This window comes from Cucurbita maxima, unplaced genomic scaffold (genome assembly GCF_002738345.1).
Source record: "Cucurbita maxima cultivar Rimu unplaced genomic scaffold, Cmax_1.0 Cma_Scf00009, whole genome shotgun sequence".
In the NCBI taxonomy this organism is placed as follows: Eukaryota; Viridiplantae; Streptophyta; class Magnoliopsida; order Cucurbitales; family Cucurbitaceae; genus Cucurbita; species Cucurbita maxima.
The window spans coordinates 1359852-1383495 of record NW_019272025.1 but is presented as its reverse complement, the minus strand read 5'-3'; the positions used below and the strand labels follow the sequence as shown (position 1 = coordinate 1383495).

General features: G+C 36.0%; 1 protein-coding gene and 1 non-coding gene across 2 annotated transcripts in view; both read right to left on the bottom strand.

Moving 5' to 3' along the window:
* Positions 1–9888: 9888 nt before the first annotated feature.
* Positions 9889–23644, bottom strand: part of LOC111483623 (transcription factor MYB44-like) — a 17185-nt gene continuing 3429 nt past the window's right edge. The window contains exon 3 of the mRNA XM_023129842.1: positions 9889–9899. The gene's annotated coding sequence lies outside the window, so the exon portion shown is untranslated. The remainder of the gene's footprint in view (positions 9900–23644) is intronic.
* Positions 13964–14102, bottom strand: LOC111484620. The gene has a single exon (XR_002718546.1). It is a non-coding gene; the product is annotated as a small nucleolar RNA Z247 (small nucleolar RNA).

Sequence of the window (23644 nt, the reverse complement as noted above, 5' to 3'; positions counted from 1 at the left end):
CGTTCATGGAAGGATCTATCTAAGAAACATTAAATACTATGTCATTTCATTTAAAATAATATTTTATTTCAAGAGTAGAAAATGTACGTTTAAACTTGATAAGTTCGTATTAAATTTTATGTTATAAGTTTTTGATTTCAGGATGTTATGATCTATGTTATTATCATAACGTTAAACTCTGTTTGAAAATTCATTAAACAAAAGTATCTTATATATGCTTTCAACCAATTATAAATCTCGATATATAACATAAAAGAGGTAAAATTTAATTCGAGCCAAGATTTTGTTGTGCTTTATGAGATTTGTTACAGATATTTGACGGTTAATTTTGTGTATCCATCAAACTTAGATTAATATAACTTAAGTTTTCTTCTTCTTCTAGTTCAACATGTACGCGTGGAGATTCAAACTTAAAATCTCTAAATCAACTGTTTAACTAATTGAGTTACGTCTAGATCGACAATTTATACCATTTTTTTTATATCGAGGGCTAAATTATTCATTCATCTATGTTAAAGTTGAATACAAAGTGAAGACTCAAATGAAGATACTAACATAGTACCAAACATCATGACCGAATATAAGTAGCATCAATTGCCCTATTTGCCTATATGCCTCAAATTCGAGTCGAATTCAAAACGATACTCATTCACTAAAGGAACATTTCGATGTTTGTACAAGACACGACGCCAAAAAGGAGAAAAAGAAAAGAGGAAAGGAGTGGTGGATGGCGAGGGCTATGGACGGGAGCGAAGAAGAGGAGACAAGAATTATGAATTTGAGTGCATGAGTTTGGGGAAGAGAATATGATGGATTTGATGGACCAAACAGAGAGGGTGGCATTGGGTTTTCTCCTTTTTTGCTAAACTCCAAAACACAATGGTGGATTTGGCTTCAATTCCATTGGAGAATCTCAGTCTTTTTTGGTTCTCAGTGACAGTGGATTTGGTGGAGAAATTGAATGGATAGCAGTTGATGTGATAATATGGCCACGAGATGAAAAAGTAAGTACTTAGATCAAAATGGTGTTGAGTTGAGTTAAGATAGTATTCCATACTTCATTGACGAGTCTCTTTTTATTTATATATACATTAGGGTCATACAATGAGACAGAGATTAATGTCGGAGTAGGTGAAGTAAGCATGGGATAGAATTTGACATACATCATACCAATTTCTTATCTTTTTGGCTTGGTAGCTAAATCCTGCCCACTTGGCTTAACTCACTCTAACCAATTGATCTCAAAACAAAAGGTTGTCTTGCTTGGTTTTATCGTCATGCTAGTCTAAAACGTGTTGTTCATGGTTGCATGCGAGTGACGTGTCAAACCTCTTTTACTTGATTTCATGTTGTATTACTTTCTTATTTCATTTTCTATTGTATGACTATTCGATGAAATCATGTCAACTTCTATCAGATCGGAGTTGCTTCAAAATGTACAAACGGAGGGATTAAGTAGTCATCAATTCTCTCCCGACCAACTATTGTAATTGCTCTTGCCTACATGTTTTCAATGCAATTGACTTCCATAGTGCTTACGTTCAACTTGTTTTTAATGATTTTCCTCGTTTATGATTTCTAAAATATTTTCTCTCAAAACGTGGTTCAAGGCTCGACCATACGTCCAAGTTTTCTGTGAAGTTCGATTTTTACACGGTTGGCTTGTACGCTGGGTTAGAACAAGTGTTGCACAATCGTTATTCCACTACAAAAAAAAAGTGTAATTGTGACAAGTGGTATCAGAGCTTTGTTAACTCCTTGAAGCATCGAGATCGAAACAATGTCAATGACGAAGTCAACACCTAAATCTTAAGCCGACCGTTGAAAGAAATGCCCAACATGATATATTTCTTAGAAAACCGACTCGTGAAACTAGATGAAAAAGTTAGGAGTATAGACCCTATAAATGCCCAATTGGATGGGCTACCGATCAAAGAATTGATATTCAAGGTCTACTATAAAAGAAAGAGTTACCTGAACGGGTAGATCAGAATATGGAGGTAGCCTTGAAAGCTTTCTCGCACACATGGAGGAACATGTCAAATAGCTAGATGGGTCCAAAAGACCAAGCTGAAGTTGTTTAATGAATCTGACTAAAGACTTTATAACACATATTGATGCCATCAAAGAAGAGATCGGCCAAGATAAACTCCCAAGTCAGTTTGATCATGAGGGCCGTACAAAATCGCACCCAGGTCAAGCTCAAGTCAAACTCAACCAACTAAAATTCTAGAAACCAAAGCCTTGAGAACTGAGATACTTGGAAAACTTTATCATTGATGTAGAACAATACTTTAAAGTTATAGGAACTTGTGTCGAGGACCTAAAAGTTACACGTACCACAACGCATCTCGTGGACGATGCAAAAATCTGGTGGCGATCGAAGGTGAATGATTTTCAAAGTGAGTCATACATCAACTCATGGAAAGACATCAAGAAAGAGTTGATGAATCAATTATTCTCTGAATGTCGAGTTCGTAATAAGACGAAAATTACGGAAGTTGAGACACACCGAAGGAATAGAGACTATATCAAGCAGTTCTCTGTGTTGATGTTAGATATCAGGACACGTCAGAGAAAGAAAAAAAATTTTGCTATTTTTTTTTTTATTTTTTTTTTGAGGAATTGCAAGCATGGGAGAGAAAAAAAGTAAATGAACAAAAGGTTCAAGATCCTACCGCTACATTCAACGCCGTAGAAAGACTCCTAGATTTTGGTGGTGAAGCAATTTTCCAAAAGAAACAAAGCACCACTCCTACCCACAAAATCCCTCAATGGCCTCATCAAGCTGCACTTAGTGCCCTTCAACGTGCAGTACAAGGGGGCGACGACTCCAAAAGCAAACCAATGACGAGGAAGATCACGACACTCCAAGAATAAGAGTGTCAAAATTTCTATCGCCAATCCAAAAGAAGGTTGATATGAAAGAAGTGTCTAAGAAAGGGTTGATGTTCATTGATGCTATAATCAATTCTCGCCCGAGTGAGACCACCCTAGTAGATTTTGTTGTGATTCATAAGGTCATCTCTAACCATGAAGCCTACAGACTCAAACTAAAGGTAGGGAATGACTACGAAAAGATGAAAGTTATTAATTCAAAGGCTCTACCTATCGTGGAGTCTCCAAAAGAGTCTTCCTAAAATTAGGGACTTGGTCAGGAGAAATGGATATGGTCGACATTAAACTATAGAGAGGGCTTGCCTGAGAAAAGCTCATGTCCATGGCTATACCAATGGTGGAAGAAGTAACCACCATCTAACCTGTCTCGAATGAAATTAGAGATGTCCTACATATTATGCCAGAAAGCCTACAAAAGGCATTACCCCATCGTTGGGACATCGACCACGAGATTGGACTCCTACCTGGACTAAGAACCCTAGCAAACAATGCATATCAAATGGCTTTCTCAGAGCTAGCCGAACTGAGAAAACATCTAAATAAGATACTAGCTGCAGGGTTCCTCCATCCCACAAGGCACCTTATGGGACCGTAGTCTTATTTTAAAAGAAGAAAGACAGGACGATACGCTTGTGCATCGACTAAAGAGCTCTAAATAAGGTAATAGTACATAATAAGTACCCATTGCCTATTGTATATGACTTGTTCGATCAGCTCCTTGAAGCTAGATACTTCACAAAGTTGGATCTTCGATCATGATAAGACTAGGTGTGCATTGCTTGAGGGTTAAAACCCCAAAACAACCTGTGTGACAAAATACAGAGCTTTCAAATTCTTAGTAATGCCTTTTGGGCTGAAAAATGCTCTTGTTACGTTTTGTACCTTAATTAACCAGGTCTTTCACGAATAATTGGACTAGTTCATTGTTGTTTACCTAGACGATATAGTTGTGTACAGTGCCATGCTAGAAAAAATACAAGGTACATCTCCGTCTAGTATTTGAGAATGTGAGACGTAACTAACTGTATGTTAAGTAGGAAAAATTTGCTTTCACCTAAAAGTGCATCAACTTCTTAGGATATGCCATTAGATGTGGGCAGATCAACATGGATGACGATAAAATCAAAACCATTTAGGGAGAGAAAAAATCTCAATTCAGTAACCGAGGTGTGATCCTTCTTAGGATTAGCCAACTATGATTTATGATTCGTCGAAGGGTTTTCATGACTAGTTTTTCCACTAACAGAACTACTAAAGAAGGACCCCCCAAGGTTGTGGTTAGCAAAATGCAATAGTGCATTCAAAGATTTGAAAGTGTTGAAGGGGTCTATCCTTGTCTTGGTTGACGTTATCAAACCATTCAAAGTAGAAATCGATGAATCGGACTATGCACTTGGGGGCATTTTTATTCAAGAGGGACACCCCAATGCCTAGGAGAGCCGAAAGTTCAACAATACTAAGAGGAGGTAAACTATCTCTGAGAAAAAAAATGCAAGTAGTCGTCCACTATCTCCGAACTTGAAGACAATATTTGTTAGGTTCTCGCTTCTTGATAAAGACTGAAAACAATGTTGTTTGCCATTTTTTTGACCAACCCAAATTTTCTTCCAAACAAGCGCGTTGGCAAAAGTTAATAGCTGAGTTTGACTTCAAGTTCGAACACAAAGCAGGAATGTATCAAGTTTCCGACGCCATGAGTTAGAAGGGAGAACATGAAATCGTGTGCATGTTAGGCCATATTCATTCAAGTAAAATAGGCGAGTCGATGCACAACATTATTTGAAAATAGCTACCGAAAGACTCTTTGGCCAACACTGTTGTTATCGAGTTAGTTAAAGCCAGTTAGACCAAGCAATTTGGGGTTAAAGGGGACTTACTCCTAAATAAAGGAAATAGGTTATATGTCTTTAGGGTGGGAAATCTAAGGAAGAAATTTATGTATAAGTTTCATGACACACTATAGAAATACCATCTCGGGTGGCAACGAACTTACGCCTTAGTGAAGAAAGGATACTTCTGATCGAACATGCAAAATGATATCATGAAATATTCCAACAGTGTCTTATATACCAGCAAGACAAAGTTGAGAAAACCAAAGTTTGGGGACTTCTCGAACGCTTGCTGATACCAATGAGATCTTGGAAAAGTGTGTCATTGGATTTCATCACACACCTTCCCTAAGTTAGGAGAACATGAAGCAATCTTGGTTATCATTGATTGATTTTCGAAGTATATCACTTTTGTACCCACGTTGAAGCAATGTTTGGCTAAATTGATGGTCCAATTTTTCTTTAAATATTAGTGAAGTTATGGGGCATCCCAACAAGCATTGTCAGTGATAGAGATGGTCAATCTATCGAAACATACTAGACAAAGTTTTTTTTAATTCTTGGGGACAATCGTGAATAGGTCATCTAGCTACCATCCCTAAACAGACTCCATTCGAGATTGTGAGGGGACGACAACCATCTGTGCCCTACATTATTACTCGAGCTTACATAGAAAAAGCTTCCAAACATATGAAGAAGTGGGTGGATGAAAAGTGGTGTTGCCTCGTGTTTCGAGTCGAGGACCAGGTACTCATCAAACTCAGGCCAAAACAGATTTTATTTTGAAGCCGAAAAGACCAAAGACTTGTTAGGAAGTATCAAGAATCAGTCAAAATCCTTAATAAAACTGAGGCTTCATTTTACAAGGTGGCATTGCCCACATGGATGAAAATTCAACCTGTAATCCATTTAAGCAACCTTAGTCCATCTAGCTGATAGAGTTAATCCATCTGAAATCAAAGTGATTCTAGCTGATAGAGTTAAGAAAGTCGAAAGACACTAATTCCTTGTCAAATGAAATAACCCCCCTTCAAACGAAACTAATTGAGAACATGCCGAAGATATGGAATCCACGGCGACCTACATTGCATATTTTAAAACTAGGCAGTTGACAAGAATGTCAACCAATTAGGTGGGAGAGGATGTGACGATCATGCCGTATTGCCCTTGGTCGCATGTCCGTAACATGTCAAACTCCTTTTACTTGCTTTCATATTGTATTACTTTCTTATTTCATTTTCTGTTGTATGACCATTAAATGAAATCATATCTACTCGTGCCAAATTTAAATAGCTTCAAAATATACTAGAGGAAAATCGAGTAGTCAACAAACTCCCTCCCCGAACAAAAACGTATGGATCATTGAGTACATTGTTTTAAAACATAGTTAAAAGAAACCCTATATATATAGAGAGAGAAAGGGGGAGAGAGAGAGGGGGAAAAGGGGAGGGAGATGGTGATGTCAGTCATTTATCCATCATCACCTCTTGGTTTTATTAGCTTTACCAACTTTTTCTCCATTCAAGAGAGAGAAAAAAAAAAGAAAAAAAAGAAAAGAAAAAGAAAAACAGAGAATTATTACCAACTTCATATTAAATTAACAAATCAATCAAGAACTTGTTGAACTTCCCCATTTAAAATCCCTTCATTTATATGACGTCAATATTATAATTTAACTCAAAGTATTTCTCCATTATATTTTAAAACTCCCACTCTTCAAATTTGATTCCCAAATGACCATGCATGAATAGAGTTAGCTACCACATGCATAACATAACTTGTTTATGTGTAAACATTAATGTAAAACGACTTCATAAAACGATGTCAACAATACCTTTAAAATATTTAAAGTAAATTAAAAATAAAATCAAAGAAAACAATTTAAAATAGCAATGCCCTACACTAACTTAAGATATACTAAAAAATAAATGTTGATTACCTATGCAAGTTCCATGGTCTTTGGTGCTACGTCGCAGTCTACTGTACATGTGGGTGTCTTGCCTTTACCTGAAATATAAAAGTAGCACATGACTTAGTATTTTAATAAATACTTAGTAAGTCACCCTACTATTAGGGTCATAAAATGCATACACATGCAATCGTGAATAGAGATCTATCATTTAAAACCATAGTCTTTTAGGTGGCTTCTAGTCCGAAAAAATTAGATGTGTAGTACACACGACCCACACATGTGAACGTGGGCCCACCAAGCGGGCTTGCACATCCCCTGGGCCTGCATGGTTGGGCTAGTTGGCTACAACCAAATGTCCTGAGGTACAACGATCGTCGTGTATCATATCAAACATGATAGTCATAATCATCATCATAGTGTACGCGTCCTTACTCATCATAAAAGGAGAAGTATCTCGATCTAAATGAACATACAATATGCATGAAGTCACTATACTTTTCATCTTAATTATTTATGTAACACAACTTCTCACCTTTTTCACATATTACCCTAGGTAACATGCATGCAAAAGGTTTCATAGATTCATCATTCATAACATTATTTTGGAGTTGTGCATCATAAAGCTCTTCATTATCATACATGTTGTAACATGTCATATCATAGTGCAACATGACATCTCATACATGCATATCATCGTACATGAGATATCATTATAATATATCATATTGTCATACATCTCACATCATCATAGCATATTACATCATCATAATACATCATATCCAACATATATGACACGTGTAGGGGCCACTGGGCAAATGTCATCATACATAAGACAAGTCTTTCGATCGAACCAATAGTAGGGTCACTTACTTGGTTGGCTTTAGCCAAAGATCTCTTTCCAATTTAGCTTGCTTTTGTCCTTCGAATTCGTTCTCACTTATGTAGGTCGTTGGAAGAGTTGGTCGTGTTCTCAGGCGTGTGAGTTAGCTAAGTCGTGTAACGTTGTTGGGCCGTGGCGTGTCTACTAGGCTGAATGGATGGTTGGGCCGCGAAATCGCGCGGTTGCTAGAACGACTAGACTATAAGTGTGGGTTGATGCGGATGGGTATTCGACCCGGAGCCTCGCTAAAAATCTCACGTCTTCCCACGACTGTTACACTTATTTTTTTTTACGTGCCATTACATAGAACTTTATATATATATATATATATATATATATATATATATATATATATATATATATATATATTTGTAGTAATTAATAAAAAGGTTGTAAGAACTAGAAGAGATGGGTTGGAGCCAATTCATTTCATTTTCTTTTCATATTATAAAAGTGGGAACTTTTTGATGACTAAACCAAACCAAAAGCTGAAAGATTAGGGGGACAATGCTTAAAATTAAATCATTGCAAATCTTTCTCCTTTTCTTTTTCTTTTTCCTTTTCTTTTTCTTATTTTAATAATTAGGTTAAAGTAATTCCTAAAATTCTCAAAAATCATATTAAAATGGTAAACCAATACTAAAATGCCACCAAATAGGTATAATGATCTAGTTAACCAACATTTTTATAAGATCATTATGTATTTTTTATAATTTATTTGCTAAAATATCAAGAAAAACAATTAATTTTAGTTTAAATGAACGAAAAGTAAGTGATAAATTATATTAAAAAAACTTATGTTTTAAAGCCCATATTGTAATGTAATTAAGTTTCTAACAAAAATTAGGGATGGAAAAGACTATATAATTTGGCATATGTTTGTTAATGATTAGGTGGGTTATAGGTAACCAATGTTTAATTAAAAAATTATGTCATTCAAGACATGTTATATTAAGTGATCTACTCCTTCAAAAACATATACTTCTAATGAGTGTGGTTGTCGGAGGAGATGCCAAATAATTATTCCTACTTTTTCTTTTCTTTTATTAAGAAAAGAAAATAATTAATAAAAAGAAATATTATGTAACAAACCCACCCCTATCTTAAAAATAAAGGTGTTATCACGTGCATATATGTCGTAATGCTAGAAAAATTATTTAATGACAAATTTTCTTCAACATTGTCCAAACATTTAAACATGATAATAACTCAATGTCCTTAGTCGGTGTTAGCTTGGGTCTCTTTGTAGACCTCCAACTCCACGTGTGGAGTCCAATGACATCATAATTAGGATATTCCTAAGAAATTAAAACACTTGACTCTCCTATTTGATCCACACCCGTTTCAAATATTTTAAATTAGTTAAATAATAGTTAGTGGAATAACAAAAATAAATAAATAAAGTTGTCCACGTACTTACGTTGAAAAGTGGGGAGTTAGGTTCCATTATAAGAAGAGGTCTCTTACTTCCTTAGATACTACTTGAACGATTCAAAATCAGTCGGAGAATATGTTTTTTGACAATTCCAGACCAACATTTCAGTTGATCCGACTTGGGTCTGATACGTACAAACTCTTTCTTATTAGTTTCAACTCTTTGGAAGCATTTAAGATTAGTATAACTACCTTTTACCTAGTTTAAACTTTTGAAATCAAGTTTAAATTATTTTATGCAAAATTAAGTTTAGATAATTTAAATTATTAGAAGTAAGTTTAAATTATTTTATGAAAAATTAGGTGAGTCTAACTCACATAGTAGAATTCTAATTTATTGATTGTGGGATTCTTTTAGTAGAATTAAATTTAAGAGAGGAGCCTTAAGCTAGCATGAAGGGGTAGATCAACAAAGCAAGTGAGTCTACCATCAATTGGTTGGAAGGATTGCTTTATATATAATGACACGTGTCCAATAACTGTGCACATATCTTATGTATGTATGTTTGTGATATGCCAAGATATGCCAAGTAACATTTTGTTATAAATGTAATGTCAATTTATGTTGATGAGTTATGTTATGTTGTGAGATGTCATGATGTACTATAATATGAATATGTATAGAAATGAAGAATTTTACGATGCATAACCCCTAAGCTATGATTTGAAAGCTATGTTATGAATGAAATGATTTATAAAAGCTTATGTATGCATATTACCAAGTGTAATGTGAGTAATGAATGAGTTGTGCTGCATTATTTGTTTAAATTGAAAAGTAAAGGTACCTCATGCATAGTTATATGGTCATATTCATCAAGATACTTCCTCTTTATGATGCGAAGAGATGCATACACTATGAGATTGAGATGATCATCATGCTTGACATGGTGCATGACGATCGTTGTACCTTCAAACGTCTATGTAACGATCCTAAATTTTTACTTACCTAGAGTCGCTACTGTCATCATAACATAATCATTTTGTGAGGAAATAAACGTTTAAATTTGATCATAAAATGAAAACTTCATCTTAAAATACTTTCATGGACTGTCATAAGTCGATCCTTTAGCGATCAACTCCAGAGGCCTATTTCAGCAATGACTCCGCTTGGACTTTTTGGACCCGTTTCTTATATTTTTTTTTTTTATCCACATATGGTTATTTGTAACATTATCAGAGGCAATCAAGGTGAGTACTGATAGGTTGAATGGCTCAATGACTTGACCTAGGGTCACGACCTTATGTATTTATAGATGATGAAGATTACATTCTAAATCATAAATTTAGTAACAAACCATGAAATCATAGATTTGGTAACAAACCAGTAAATCAAAGATTTGGTAACAAACTAGTAAATCACTAGATTATCTTACTATACACAAATATGATCTATTCTACATTTAACACCCCCCTCAATTTGGACGATGTACTACTAAGTTCAGATTGCGCCTAAAATTGCTAAAAGAAGGAGCTGACAATGACTTTGTCATGATATCGGCGAGCTAATCCTTGGAAGAAATGAGTAGAACATCAAGCTGACGAGTCGATACTCATTCACGAACGAAGTGATAATCAACCTCAACATGCTTCGTCCGTCGATGAAAAATTGGATTGGCGGACAGGTAGGTGGCACCAATGTTGTCACACCACAGACTAGGTGCTCGCGCTTGCGAGATCCCGAGCTCACGCAAGAGAACTTGGATCCAAATTAATTCGGCAGTGGCATCAGCAACCGCCTTATATTCAGCCTCCGTACTAGAACGAGTAACTGTTGATTGTTTCCTCGAACTCCAAGAGATAAGATTACCACCAAAGAAGATCACATAGCCTCTAGTGCTTCGACGATCATCAGGATTCTCGGCCCAATCAGCATCTGAAAAGGCACTCAACAAATTAGTGTTGGACTTTGTAAGACACAAACCCATATCAATAGTGTCATGTAGATAACGAAGAATTCGTTTGACTGCCACCCAATGTATAGATGTCGGGGAGGACATGCACTGACACACTCTATTGACACAGAATGATATATTAGGACATGTCAGAGAAAAATATTGAAGAGCACCAACGACACTCCGATAGCAAGTAGTATCCTCAGGCGAAAGCTTTTCACCACCATCCAATAACAACTTCTCACTAGGCAGCATAGGTGTGAGCACACCTTTGGAGGTGAGCGTATTGGTTCTGGACAATAAATCTTGAATGTATTTATGTTGTGTCAAAATAAGTCCATTGGAAGTATGGCGGACCTCAATCCCAAGAAAATAACTCAAAATGCGAAGATCCTTGATGACAAAATCATCCTGAAGTTGTGTAAGAAGTTTCTCAGTAGCCGTAGAAGATGAGCTGATAATAATAATGTCATCAACATAGATGAGGATATACATCTGAATGCCCGTCTGGTTAAAAATGAAAAGAGAAACATCTGCCTTTGAAGGTGTAAAATCCAGCTGTAATAATTTGGAGCTAAGGCGAGAAAACCAGGCACGCGGAGCTTGTTTAAGGCCATAAAGCAACTTATCCAGCTTTCAGAGATAACCAGGGTGTTGAGAATCCACAAATCCAGGGGGCTGCTTCATATAAACATCTTCATTAAGAAAGCCATGAAGAAAAGAATTTTGAATATCAATATGCCAAATAGCCCAACCACGAGAAATAGCAAGAGATAGTAAGAGCCGAATGGTAGTGGGCTTAACAACTGGACTAAAGGTATCATCATAATCAATGCCATACTGTTGTTTAAACCCTTTAGCAACCAGGCGTGCTTTGTAGCGATCAACAGAGCCATCTGGCTTTTGCTTGAGTTTGAAAACCCATTTGCAATCAATAACGTTAAGACCAGCACGAGGAGGAACTAAGTGCCATGTCTTATTTTTTTAAAGTGCCTGAAATTCATCATTCATTGCCTGACGCTAGAGGGGATGTTCCATAGCAGTAATATGTGAAGTAGGTTCAGAGGCAGAAGACCGAACTACAAAATATGTTATTGTTCCATCTGTACGCACCTTGGGTTTCTTGATATTGTGCTTCAATCGAGTACCATACGGATGAGTAGTAGGTGCAGGATCCACATTTGAGGGGACAGTCGTATCAGCCGTTGCGAGGGGAGCAACCGATGCTACAGCAGTTGGTTGACCAGCGGCCGAGGATTTGATCGGGCATTGTGCAATATCATCTGCTGGCGGAGGAGCCGAGACCTCAATCATTGGCGGAACAACCAACGCCGATTCGCATGGCAGCGACGCGGAGGATTGCTGCGGCAATTCCGAAGCTGATGTAGACAACAAATTTTCTGCATCCAAAGAGTTAGTAGGCACAGACATATGCATGTGATCATTCTCCAAATTAGTACTGCTATTACCCAAATGCAAGGCACACAAATCAGGGACATTATGCGTCGACTGCATGATTGGGGAAGAAATAGGTAGGGCTCTCTTGAATGGAAAAACATTTTCATCAAATATGACGTCTCTAGACATATAGACACGACCAGAATCTGTGTCAAGACACTTATACCCTTTATGTAAAGAACTATAGCCTAGAAAGACACATTCCTTTGATCGAAAAGAGAGCTTTTGTTTGTTATAAGGACGAAGATGAGGCCAACAAGCACACCCAAATTTTTTTAATAAGGAGTAATTTGGTGGGGTATGAAAAAGATGCTCTAAGGGGCATTTGTTATCGATGACACGAGTAGGAAGACGATTGATGAGATATGTGGCTGTAAGAAACGCGTCGTCCTAAAATTTAATAGGTACATGAGCATGAGCTAGAAGGGCTAGGCCAGTTTCAACAATATGACGGTGCTTGCGTTCAGCAGACCCATTTTGTTGATGTGTGTGAGGGCACGAAACATGATGAGCAATTCCAAGGGAACAAAAAAATGTGTTATAAATTTTCTGATATTACCCACCCCAATCAGATTGGACCCACTTGATTTTAGTATCTAGGAGGCGCTCAACATGAACTTGGAATTACAAAAATATACGAGGAGCTTCTGTACGATCATGCATCAAATAGATCCACGAAAATTTACTGAAATCATCAATGAAGCTAATATAATATTTAAAACCCCAACAGATGGAGGTGCAAGGCCCCAAACATCCAAAAAAAATAAGTTCCAAAGGTGACGAAGACCTATGGAAAGAACTAGCATATGGTAACTGATGACTTTTTGTTGACTGACACGCATTACAAACTGACAAAGATGACTCACTAGCACACGAAATATTATTGAGACGCAAAATTGATTTTACTACTTGAGATGAAGGATGTCCAAGACGTGCATGCCATTGGGCGTGAGTAGTAGATTTGCTCACCAAGGCGTGCTTGAGATCATCAACATCGGATGGCTTAATAGGATAGAGACCAAATTCACACCTCCCATCTATGAGACTTTTCCTCGACCGTCGATCATTTATAGAAAAATGCCAATGATTGAATTCAAAAAATACTTCATTATCACGATAAAATTTATGAACGGAAAGAAGATGTTTGGAAATTTCAGGCACATGCAAAATATTACGCAATGCAAGAGGACGAGTAGCAGTATTAATTAGAGAATGACCAATATGCAAAACACGTAAACCTGCTCCATTTCCGACTTGAACTTGTTCACCTCCATGATAGCGTTCACGCACAACGAGACGATCTAGGTCACTGGTGATATGATCCGTAGCGCCTGTGTCGCTGTACCAATTTGGGTCAATCTTGTAAGAGGAAGTAGCCGCCAGTGTCGTAGGAGGAGCAGAAGAAGGTTCATCTTGATAGGACTCATCCATCCTATGCCAGCAGCGGATAGCAGTATGCCCCACTTTGCAGCAGATCTAGCAGGAAGGACGAGTAGAAGGGCCACGACGATCACCAGCAGGACGAGAGGGTGCATAACCTTGAGAATGACCACGACCACGATCCCTACGCCCACGATTCTTCTGCTGACCACCACGACCAGCATAATTGGCAGAAGATCCAAGATTTAACTGAAGTTCAGCCTGGTGTTGTAGTTGGCGAGCTTCACATGTCATTAGATGTGCAAACACATCATCAAACGTGAGGGATTCATCTTGGTAGCCATTGAGGTGACGAAGGGATTATAGTTAAAGCCAAGACCAGCGAGAAGATACGTGATCACATCATCATCCTGCAAGGCAGAGCCGACGGCAGCCAACTCGGTGGCTAGCCCTTTGATCTTGCGAAAATAATTTGCATCAGATTGATCTCGTTTCTTGGACGTGGCGAGCTCAACATGAATCTGAGTAGTGCGAGCACGAGTTGACGACGAAAACATCCGTTGCAGGGTATCCCACGCCTCTTTGGACGTAGTAGCGGCAACCACATCGTGAAGAATCTCCTCAGACATGGAGAAGAGAAGACCGCTAAGGACCTGTTGATCCTGATCATACCACTGATTATAGGCCGGATTAGAGACCAGCTCAGCACCAGCCGCAGTTGAGGAAGGGACCAACTTGGCAGGTGCGACATTGGTGCCATCGAGGTAGCCTATAAGCTTCGTACTCCGTAGGTAGGGGAGGAGCTGGGCGCGCCATATGATGAAGTTGTTTTTGGTTAAACGAATTGTGACAGCATGGTGTAGAGGGATTGGGCCAAAGGTTGCCATGGTAGTTGAGACGGTGTTGGAGATGGTGGATGGAGAGGAGGAGGAAGATATGGTAGACATTTAAAAATAAACCTTTGGCTTTGATAACATGTTAGGTTGAATGGCTCAATGACCTGACTTAGGGTCATGACCTCATGTATTTATAGATGTGTATAATGAAGATTACATTCTAATTCATAGATTTAGTAACAAACCATGAAATCATAAATTTTGTAACAAAACTATGAAATCATAGATTTGTTAACAAACTAGTAAATCATAGATTTGGTAACAAACTAGTAAATCACTAGATTATCTTACTATACACAAATATGATCTATTCTACGTTTAACAAGTACAACCACTAGTTCTCTAATTTAAAATGTTTTAAACAAAATTAGAGGATTATTCAAGATCATTAGGCCGATTAAGCCCTTTAACATGTTCTATCTCCATATCGTAGGCCCACATAGGTTTACTAAGTTTTAAGAATAGTTTCAGACTAGCACTAAGGATAAGATAATAATTCTCATATAGGCCAACTAAGTAAGGAACCTTATTGTTGTACTTGGTCAATGACTTGATTGTTGTATGATGATGACATGTGTCCTGTGACCATGTCGTATCTTATGATTGTATGTCATGCTATGCTATGTCATGCCATGTTATGTTAGGATTGTTTTTAGGAGTTATATTATGTTATCAATGATACATGATGCATAACTCTCAAAGCCATGTATACTAATTATGGAAGATGTGATAAGAATAATGTATGCATAATTCATATGCACGCTATGTCATGAATGAAAGGAGGCACAATTTTGATTGTAAAACATATGCAATAATTGGGGACCCCATACATTTATGTGTGTCATGTGAATCAGGATACTTCCCTGTTATGATTATACAGATGTGTACCTTACGATGTTTATGTTCGCCATGATATCATGCAATTCCTTTTCCTTCGTATATGTACCCCTAGGCTGGAAAGCAGAGTAAACCTATGTGGGCCTATGATTTGGACCCCTTTGTGGTGTCCAGCGGTGTGAGAGAGCGCTAGCCCGACGAGCCAGACCTAGGGGCCCGCCTGGTGGGTTCATATGTACGTGTGTGGGTCGTGTGTGGGGAAGTACCACAGATCCAACCCTGTCTAGGCTGGAAAACGGAGTCCAAGGTCATGCTATCATATTTTATAAAAGGATAGGTCTCACTATAATTGCTTGTGTATGCATCTCCCGTCCTCAACAATGGAGTTACTGAGTATTTCTTAAAATATCACAAGTTATATGCTACTCTTATTTTCAGGTAAGTAAGACACTTTTGCACGGATGACAACGATGTTGTGTAGGCCATGAAACCAAAGCTAGGGTAGTTACATTTCTTTTTAAGTTGTGGCCCTTAAATTAGAAGAGGACGTTTTCATTTCTCCGAAATTACTGTTATTTCAAATTTACTACTCTTTCGATATTTACTTTTATTGCAAATGAACTTCTCGAACATTGAAGTCCATGACATCGTCTACATATAAATATTTGAAAATGAATTTTCACGCATATTAGGCATATCATGCACATAGTAGCGTCTCTATTATATTAAAAAAAAAAATAGAGCCGTTACAACTACTCTACCTTACTTTTAAGATTATTATAAAGATCAAGAACATTTAACATTTATAACTAATATACCTTACTTCTAAGATTATTCTGAAAATTAAGAATATTTGACATTTATAACTGAGGTTAGTGATGCATTGAGACGGGTGAACGTTTGATATTTGAATTCTATGAAATTTTAATTATGAATATAGGTAAATAAATATAATTTTTCAAAAAATAAAATAAAATATAACTAAGAAGGGATGGAAAATATATTTAACAATAGTTATATCTTCTATGGTTTTATTTTCTTTAAAATCAAGTCCGTATTTTAAAATGTTATAAATCAACGAATATTATAATAAATCGTTAATCTCAAGTCAACTACTTCGTTATTCTACGTAAAGTCATGCAAAGAAATTGGTAACCAAATCCACATTTTTTAATTTGAAAAAGAAAAAGACACTCTTATTGTCTTACATTCTTTTTCCTTTTTTATTTTATTTTTTTATTTCTAAACGAATCTTTCAATTAGAAATTACGTTTACTTTTCATACAGAATATAAACTTTGACTATTCTATTAAAATAGTTTCTTAAAGTAATTAATTTTAAGTTTCCAAGCAATGGAGTCTTTAACTCTTCTGTCTTTGGAATTGCTTTAAAAATAATTTACACTTTCGAACACGTCGCTGGTTGCAAGAAATTTGTAGATTGGAATAGCAAAAAGTTTGTAATACCCTTATTTGATTTTCTTAGTGTAGTTCATATTAGGATTCAGAATCATGATTGCTCTGACCGACCAAATTTTCAAGAAGTCACAACATATCATTATTATAAACATTACGATTGTACCAAAAGAATTTGCATTTCGTTGGTATAAGTAGAAAATCTAATTATTTTAAGTGTTTTTTCGAAAATCCTATCTTTAGAACTAAGTGTATTCGGATGTGATTTAGAGCGGGTTTATGTACCTCTTATGACAAAAATACATAAGTGTAAATTGAGGTTGGAAGCTTGTTTTTGAATTAAATAAAAAATGAGAGGAGGGAAATTATGAGGAAATTGAATATCTTCCACATAATCATGTTTGGTCAAACTAAAAATGACTTAATAATTACATTTCCTTTAATTAATTCATTATTGATATTTAAAAAAGGCAAATTGACTGATTCAGCTTAGGCATTAAGTTGTTGTTGAATATGTAGAAGAAATATATTGAATATTATGAGATATGGAAAAAAGTAAGCAAAATCAAGTGATGATTGTGGTGAATACTCGCATGGCTTTTCTTGACTTTTTAGTTCCCTCTCTCTTTCCACTTATTTGTCTATTAGAGAATCATAAACTTGGTCGATTGGAACCATAGATTTACATACCTTATTACTTAAATTATACACAATCACCACGTGGTGATGTATGTACTCACTTCTAACTTTATATGGTCCTAATTGAAGTGAAATGGGGTGAGGTTGAAGGTATGTGTTACGGGTATTGTAACACTTGCTCATCGCCAACGCGATTCACAGGAGCTATCACTGACATCGATAAGAAACTCCGACAACCAATCATAAATACACAAAACATATACACACATGGATTTCCAATAGTCCCTAGCCCGCTGGTCTCGTCCTCGTCCACAGTTGGCCTGCATCAACTAAATCTGGAAAGAAAAGTTAATAATTTTGATGAGTAATTAAATTACTCAGTAAGTAGCCATATTATCTTTTATGAGTTCATAACTAATCTTTTCAGGTGTTTTTAAGTTTTATTCCTCATTCACTCCTAGTTTCTCTTACTAGGGTCATCTGTTCATTAATGAGGTATCTCAGCTACCTCCCGTTTAGGTTACTGACTCTCTCTTGATATGCTTATCTAGAATTTTCGGACTCGTATGTAAGACTCGCTCTCGGTCAAATACGACCCGTCTACTAATTGACATGTTTATCTTATATACCAACGGTTAGGAGTACTCATGGTCCCTAACTTAGCACACAGCGCATTGGTTAGGAACTTCACGGGAATTAGTAGACTATCATACTCATATAAATAAGTCATGGCCAATAAGCATATCCTAGAGTCGTAACATTTCCATTAACATGCATAACATACTCACATTTACTGCATGCTTTCATACATTTATCATGTTCAACCCATAGAACATTCTGGCAATCATTTATATCATGCTTACATCACAAGCAAGCCGTCAAAATATCAAAGCTCATCTTAACATACTAAGCTCTTAATCAGGTAAACAACATACTCACATGTTGTAAAACAAATTAAGAACTAATTCAAAGATCGATATGCTACTTACCTAGTTTCGAATCCCTTTCTCCCTTGATTGTACATTTAATAGAGTATTTCAACATTATTTCCTCCAATGAGACCTATATTTCACAATTTTCAAGGTAAGTATAAGTCAATCTAGGTAGAATAGGTCAAAACGAATCGAACGGGATAAACCTGAAGCCGAATTGAGATCTCATGCACCTCACATTCTTGGTGTGTTTGTCCCACGCGCCAGGAGAAATCCTAGTCGCATTCCCAGTCGCGGATCCTCACGCACCATGCATGTAGTGCACGCGCTCCTTCTTTTTCCTTGCGTTTTCTGCAATTTTCCCAACTTTCCTATTAATGCCCGTTATGTCCCGAAGCCATATTTCATCTCTACCGTTTGGATTTTGTTCTGATTTCTTCTACAACTTTATAGATCTCCTAATTAAGATTCTAACAAGTCCTATTTTATACTTTATTATGCAATATGAACCAAGACATCGAGATTTAAAGGTTCGGTGATATGGATTTTTTGTTACATTTGAATAAACGTTCGATTCAACTTAAATTCAGAGCTTCAGTGGCTGAAAATCATCACACTCGTTCCCCGATCCTCATGTTTGCACACTACCACCACAATCGCTGAAGAATCTTTCGAATTACCGAACACATGGGTAAGTTTCTCCTTCCTCTGTTTTCTGGGTTTCAACCATCCATTACCCTTCGGTTTCAAATCCTAATCCATTCCCTATCTTGCTTCCCCACCATCTAGCAGACCCTTCTTTTCTCCCAAGTCCACCTGTCATTCCCCTCATCCTCCATGGCAGCAGCGAAGCTGCTACTGTCTTTTTTTTTTAACTAATTAATTTATTTACTTATTTCATAATTATCATAATAATAATAATTATCATGATTATCCAAACACATTATTTTATTTTGGATCATTAAAGGTATACACAATAATGTCAAGAAAGTCTTTTAGATCTTTTTTTTAGAAAAAAAAAAAAAAAATATATATATATATATATAGGTGGGTGACTCGAACAATCTGAATAGAGTTTTCAACCTAATCAAACTCTCTATCTTTGAGTTGGATTGAAATTGTGACTTAAACAACCTAAATAGAGTTTACAATCTAACCCAAGAGAGTTGAGTTGGGTTGGAATTTTGGGTTGTTTATGTTTTAAAATTCTTACTTGTATACAGTATACATTGCATTAACAATTAAAATCTTATAAAATTCAAATATCAAATATTCATAGGTTACAACTATCACAAACATCAGTTACACTTTAACTATTGTATATTTGTAATAGTCTTAAAAGTAGGGTAGGATGGGTTGGGTTATAACCATGTTTTTGGGTTAATAAAAAAAAAATGTCAACCCAAGATTGACCCAAACTTAAACAAAATTTGTGATCCATATTGTTTAGACTCTACTATAAATTACCTCCCATTTTAAATCTTAAACAATTCTAAGCAAGGCAAAGTGTATTATACAGGAATTGTATAAAGTATCTTGAAATCTTCCTTGATTGGTCTAAACAAAAGTGTGAGTATTTCCAACAAGGAGTTGTGTTTAACACTCTCGTATTAGAGTAAAGTTGGTACAAGTTGTCATCTTTGGGATTTTTTAGTCTCCTATGTAGTTGCAGTTCAGTCTCATCTCTACATCATAATCAAATCATTGAGATTATTAGTGAGTGAATTTCTTCTTGTCGTGAGTATTCATGACTCTACAAATTTTGTGTCAAAAAAGCTTGTTTGGTAATACTGAGGTACTGACAACACAATGGATGATCTCCAAGTCATCAGAGGAATAAAAAGAACTTAACAGCAACAATTCTAACACGTGGGTAACATGCATGATATCTTATCTACAAGCACAAGACCTTTGTGAGATTGTTGGCGGAAGCGAAACTACACAACCAAAGGAGATGCTAATGACATTTTGTGCAAATGAAGAATTAAGGCAGGTAAAACAATGTTTGTCTTGAAGACCAAAATCGAAAAAGAGTTGTTGGATTACATTCGAGATGACAAGACATCAAAAGATGCATGTGACATATTTGTGATAATTCTCAAATAAAAATGATACAAGGAGAACGAGCAGTTATCAATCTCACAACGTGACTTGATGATTGTTCAGTACTTCCACATGGTCAAGTCGATCTATCAGAAGATTATTGAACTTGATTAAGAGCCCGTCAATGGAGAAGCTTGAATGAAGAGGATGATCATCCACAGATTGCGACTAGAATATAAAGGTTTTGTTATTGTTGTACAAGGATCACTCTTTCAACCACATTTGTAGAGTTCGAAAATTTGCTAGCCAGCCAAAAAGCAAAGAAAGAAGTTACCAAGGAACTGCACAACCCTGAATAGCGATGAAGAAGCGCTCTTCACAAGTAAAAGTTTAAGTCGCCCATAAAAAGTGGATATGAAAATTCACAACCCTCAAGAACTCATAAGAATGATAACAAAAATTATCAAGGGAAGAAGTTTGAAAGTATTTGCTGCAATTGCGGAAAGTAGGGCCACATGTCCAAGAATTGTTGTTCGAAAAAAAACTTTTATCGAAAATAATGCGGCAACCTCCAAAAAGGAAATGGAGGATGAATGGGATGCAGATGTACTAGAAGAAGACGAGCTAGAGTTCATGGCGATGATGAGAGAGCATACCGATTATGAAAATGACTAGATCATTGATTTAGGATGCTTAAACCATGTGTGTTACAAGATTCAAACAATATTGAAGACATTCTACCATATAAGATGGGAGATCAAACTGAACACATTTGGTCAAGTGTTGATGCGGCTGAAAATTCAAGTGACCCCGATGTTGGTGAGTAATAAATGACTTAACCATGCAAACTCGGTAAATAGTAAACAACATCTCAACAACTTACACGGTTATAAAAAATCCTAAAGCTAAATCCAAAGTATGTCAAAGTTGCTATTATAGAAGATAGAGTTAAAGAGTTAGAGATGTACGAAGAAGCACCACAATGCTCACCTTTGCAAAAGACGATGGAGGAAAAAATTAGTTTTAGAGCAAAATCAAATCTAAAAACTAGTGCCAAAACTAGGAGATGATCAAAATCAAATCTAGGAACTAGTGCCAAAACTAGGAGATGTCAAACGCATCTTTTACAAGTGAGTTTAACAAAGTAAAGCATCATTCGGATGGATCAATTGAGAGATGCAAGGCTTGACTTGTAGTTCGATGATTCTTTTAACAATGTGAACTAGTATATGATGAAATACTTAGTCCAGCGGCAAAGATCACTACCATGCGGGTCCTTTAGCATTTGCTGCTAGTAAAAATTGAAAATTATGACAGATAGATGTGAAGAATGCTCTCTTAGATAGAAAGTTGGACCAGAAGATCTACATGAACAAACCAAAGAGATTTGAAAATGAAATTAGAGTCATGAGTCAGTACATGCAAAGAAGAAGTCTCATTTGAATTCGACTCAACGGACCTTGAAATATGTCAAAGGTACAATCAACTATTGTCTTTTGTACAAAAGAAGCAAAGACTACAAGGTAGTTGGATACTATAATGTTGATTATGCAAAGGTCACGATACTCGAAGATCAACCATTGGGTATGTGTTCAAGCTTTGTTTAGGAGCAATTTTTTGGTGCCACAAAAGACAACCAATAGTATCATTGTCAACGATAAAAGCAGAGTACAGAGCAGCGACTAGAGCAACTCAAGAAAATATGTGGTTGAAACTCTTAATGGAGGATTTACACCAAAAAATTTGACTATCTGATACCACTTCATTGCGACAAATAGTTTGCGGTTCCGCATTTTAGAAAATACAATGTTTCATGCTAGAACAAAGCATATAGCGGTGCACTACTATTTTATTAGATAGAAAGTCATGAAAAATGGACAAATGACCAAATGGTAGATTTGTCTACAAAAATGTTGAATACCGACAAATATGAGGACTTTCGTTATTAGCTCAACATGGTGCCGTGAATGGAAACTAGTGCGGATAGAGGTATTAAAGGAGATTAGTGCTGTTGAAGAATGTAAAGGTGAAATGGGTCAGGCCAGCCATTGTCATTCATATGTAAATGGGCTTTATGAGTCCTATCACTCTCTTGGGCCCTCGTAATAACCCATGGTGGTCTTTCATTCCCTTCACATATTCTGATATTCAAATCATTCAAATCATTTCATACATTTTGTTTTTATTTCCAGGTTCTCTTTCCAAATTGAATTCAAACTGAATACAACCCTAGATGTATTTATTTAAGCTCGGATAAATATTTTTAAAATTTTGAGAATTCAATACGAGCATCTTACAAATAATTTTGCAGTCAAATAGATTTATTAAGATATTCAGAAGCTGACAAATTGGCAAAAGAGATTGATCACCATCATTGAAGCACGGTAACGCTCCATAAACAAATCTCGACTAATAATATTGTGACATTGTCTTATTTGAACAGTGGTAGAATAAAGAGCTAGTAAATGCAAACATACAATCGATTTTGACAATTTTTCACAAATCTTAGAGTCATATAACACTTTCATTTGAATAGTTCATCCATTATAATTCTTCTAACTAAATTTAAGAAGTTGGGTTGCACCATGACGCACTGAATAATATCATATAATTGTGGAGAATCGTTATTTCTAACCTAATCTAAATATGAAGAATTGAATTTACATATTATTATACTACAAGAAAATTCACAACTTTTTTTTTAACAAAATTATCACAGTTCAAATTCTAATACCAACTGGCATGTTGCAACCTCAACTTCTTAAATTTAATGAGAAAAATTATAGTCATTAGAGTATTCAAAGGAAAGTGTAAAAGATTTTTTTAATTGTATTCTTGCAATGTCAACAATTTTTGATCGATGGAGAAGAAACTGACTATCAAAGAGTTGTTGCAAAGATTAGAAGTATGCCAAAAAAAAAAGTTTGAGCATAATGTTATTGCAATTGAAGAATTAAAAGTCTTATCTACATTTGTCGTTAATAGCTTGATGAATTATCTTCAATTTCATGAGTTTAAACTCGATGTTACTCCTCTTGGAGAAAAATTTAAAGCGGTTCTCCAAAAGATTGATGGTCGTGGTGGACGAGGAGGTAGAAGAACCTATGATAATAGAAATAGTGTGAATTATGAAAATAAGCAAGAAAACATTTCTCATTTCTCCAGAGGGTACTGATAGAAAAAAAAAAAAAAAAAAAAA